The following is a 4161-nucleotide window of genomic DNA, read 5'->3' as shown; positions in this document are numbered from 1 at the left end:
ATCGAGCCACCCTTTGTCACCAATGTCAATCCCAAATTAGTGTGCTGGTTAACCACGCACGCTCCACTAACGTTTGACAGGGGTACAAAGTGTAATTCCATGGAATAGCATCATTTTCACATTTTACCCTAAAGTAACTAAGAGTGGGAATTTGTAAAACAATGTAGTTACTTTAATATTTCCCTTATACTTATAATGAGAAATTAAGTGCCCTATCCTATCCGTTCGGCTAACGACCCTCCACCAGTCAAGCAAGCGGTAGATGTGAGTGTACATCCATTAAGCGCCATTTTATAGGCAGCAACCTTATACCCACCTTATAGACTGGCTTCGTGAATGAGGCCTACTAGCGATAAGACTAGCTTATTCTTATACATATATATAATAATTAATCTTATATTATCATAATTGTATAAGGGTGTATTTTAAAACATTTCAAAATACTAGTGTCTTAATTGTATTTAAAATTTTCGAAAATTAAACTTTTTAATTTAAAATTTTAAACATCAACAAAACTTTGATTTAATATTTATCAAAATTAAACAATTAATTTAAACTATTAAATCATGAAGGATTATCATAAAATTAAACTATTAATTTACCTAATCCTTTTTATCCCCTAGATTTTGAAATTTATGGAAAGGATAATTCAAGATCTTCAATTATCTAGTTTAAACAATTAAATTGATAATCACAAAGATAGCAATATCCAAATCCCTAAAATTTTGCGATCTTGTCTTGGGGGGCAAGGGATTTTCGAAATCCCTAGGGTTTCATAACCCTAATTTCGAAAATATGGAGGCTAGTCAAAAGGGTTTAAGAACCCTATCAAAATCGCCAACTAGGGTTTTGCAACCCTAATTGCGAAAATCACCAAGCCTTAGGGTTTACTTGCCATAAACCCTAATTTGTCAAGTTCATAATATGTATCAAATCCAATTGAAAACAAAAAACCGAAGGCTCTGATACCACTGATAGGTTTTATACAAACAATCCTATGTGTGCATGCAACCCTAATTGGATCTATGTTTTCACTATAAGACATACAACTATATGAACACAAAATAAACCCTAGCATGCATCTACAATTTTCGAAAATATCATATGGAAGTATAGAAGACATACCTTTGTTGTTATATTGCAATAACAACTAGTTTCCTTGAACTCTTGAACTCTTGAAAGCAAGCACCACAATTGTAGTGCCTCTAATGGCTTACAAACACCTTGAAGCAAGAAGGCAATTAAGAGAGAGAGGGAGGATACTAATTTTCGGCCCTAGGGTTTCTCTTGGAATCAAGTGGCCGAAAATTGAAGCATAGGGCATCTATTTATACTGTAGGGTGCTAGGGTTTCAGTCTAAACCCTAATGGATAGCTTAGCCACCAAGCAGCCCAAGGAACCTTCTGGAATGAGGCCCTTGGACGAAAATATGATGATCCCTCATCATAATTTCGTTCCTCCTTATTCCATTGGGTTTCCCAGCCCAAAACTCAACTATCACACATTTGACAGTTTATACCCCTTTATTTAATTAATCTCTTTTAGTCACCAAATTAATTCCTAATTAATTTATGACTAATACTAATTAAATAAATATGATTTCTCCTTTAATATATCATTCTTATAATATATTAATAAACCATAATATCTTCTCTCTCATATCAAATTACCTTGTCAAGTTGCTTTGGTGAAGGCAACCCAAAAGGACCATGCACACTCGGATCAAGTACATACCAAATATAGTTACGGACTTAGACACTAATCCAACAGTACATAAGTATCATCACAACGCCCTAAAACTACCTTCCACACCTACCTATATTTGTCTCAGTAGTACAGGCCCATACTACCTTCCACACCTACCTATATTTGTCTCAAGTATCATCACAATGCCCTAAAACTATACATAAGCATGGCATGCTCTCAGTCCTCACTCCTAGAGGAATGTTATATATCTCATAATCGGCGAACTCATCCCAAACAACCTACCCATCTATGGAACTTCCACCAACCCTGCAGCACTCTTGTATGCTAACCATACATAACGCTGGACCCTATAGACTTTCGAATACTTGATCCTACCCTAAGCCCCTCATCAGACAAGAACAGGAAATGAGGCCAAACCAAACATTATCAAGCTATAATATCTTAATGGGAAAATGTCATATTAGCCCATCAAAGTTTTCGCGTTTTTTTAAAAGGTCACTAAACTATTTTTTTTTCACATTAAAGGGATATACTTTCATTTGACCGTTTAATTAAATCCTTTTACCGATTGTAAAAGGTTTATCCCATATTTTCGTGACATGTGGCACTACCGTGGAATAATACTGTTGTAGTCTTGGTCCCCAAGAATTGCCAAGTCATCGTTAATGGTCCCCCTTATAAATACGTCTTCCCCTAAATCAGTCTTCCCCACCACTTTGTTACTCTAATCCGTAACCTTCACATAATACCACCGACTTCGTTTTTTTCCCACCAATAAGTCAAGGAGATGGCCTCAGAACAAAGCTTCTCTTATTCAGAGCTTCGAAACTAGACTTACCAACTGATTCCGAACTTCACGCCATGGAAATCCAAGTGCAGATGGAGGAATTGAGAGATGAGGTGCGACAACAGCTTCGCGATTTTAGAGAGGAGATATGCTACTTGAAAAGGATAGTGAGCATGATGGGTGTTGTTGGAGTTATAGTGATGTCGTTGATAGGGGTTCGTGTTTGCATCGACTGTAGTGGATGGGGATTTTTGTGGGTGTAGTTTAGTTCGTAGCTAGCATGATGTCAATTAGTCTCTTTTGGGTTATCAGGCTTGTCGAAGGTTGTTTGTTTTTGTCTAATTTCGTCATCTGCTAGTATTATATGTATGTATTAGGTTATGTGTTGTTTGTTATTTTGAATAGTGGTGCCCATTGACGATGTATTGGTTTTTAGAACCAAATTTTTGGGGGTTTTTGGTAAGACAATAACCTCAGTTGTAATGGATGAATGAAATGAAATGTAGTTCCTATTATAACCATTATTTTGCTTTGCATATGATGCTATGCTTTGTAATGAAATGTGCCCATGTGCTACCACATTGTTATATGGAAGTACATTGTTATATGATTGTTATTTGTTATGTCGACTTACCTTGGAAGTACAATTATAAACAAACATTCATGTTATGTTTTAAACTAAAGAAACTAACATTCATGTTTCAAACGAATAACATTCATCATACATCCATGCATTCATTAATGTCATAACTTGGTGTTTTAAAGACATGTTAACAAACTAAACAAGGCCATGACATCAATACACATTTAATAAAGACCTTACATTGTAACTAACATACTCCAAAATCAAAAAAGCTTTAATCCAAGTCCATTGGTTTGCTTGATGTATCACCTTCACCGTTTTTGCCTGCAACCTTTTTTGCCAACTTTTTCTTTAGTATCATCTCTGACTTTTTCCTTAATTTCAATGTACCTACTTCTTTACCATTCTTCTTAGTCACACCACTTGTTGACCCACATTCACCTTCTCCCGTTTTGAAATCAATTCCACTTCCAGTATCACCTTCACCCTTTCCTTTTTCCCCCCTTGCCCTTTGCCCTTGACCCTTCCATTTCTTTAATGCACTAGTTTCACCTTCATCTTCTGCCTTCCTTTTTTTTACCTGACTTTTTTGGGCCTTTGACACTGCATCACAGGTTGACTTATTGTGAATAGATTTCTTACAAACACCACAGACCATCTTTTTCCCTGCCTTGGATACTCTGTGTGATCCACTAACCTCAGTACTGTCCCTCTTTCTCTTAGTAATGGGTCTCCCTGGCATCTTCCTTTTCGAAGGTGGCAAAGGTGGTATGTAGTCTGTTGGGGGCCACATTACAGTCTCATTCATGCTTCCTATTGAGTACTTGTAGGTGTTCATATAAATGCAAGCACGATATAAAGGATCAACAAATGCCTCTACATCTCTATTTACATAACTAATGGCTGCCACTGAGTGTACACACCCATACCCATTCATTTGCCAAATCCTACAAGTACATGTTTTCTTTTCCAAATCAACTCCATAAGACTCTCCTAAGTTTCTTGTTTCAAATGTATTCAGACCACTAGGAAGCACTTGCCAGTACCTACAAATAAGCACAGTTAGCATGGCTAATAAAGTACA

The sequence above is a fragment of the Lactuca virosa genome, chromosome 5 (assembly GCF_052849685.1).
Source record: "Lactuca virosa cultivar CGN04683 chromosome 5, Lactuca_virosa_CGN04683_v6, whole genome shotgun sequence".
NCBI classification, from domain to species: Eukaryota; Viridiplantae; Streptophyta; class Magnoliopsida; order Asterales; family Asteraceae; genus Lactuca; species Lactuca virosa.
Note: the sequence above shows the minus strand (reverse complement) of the source record.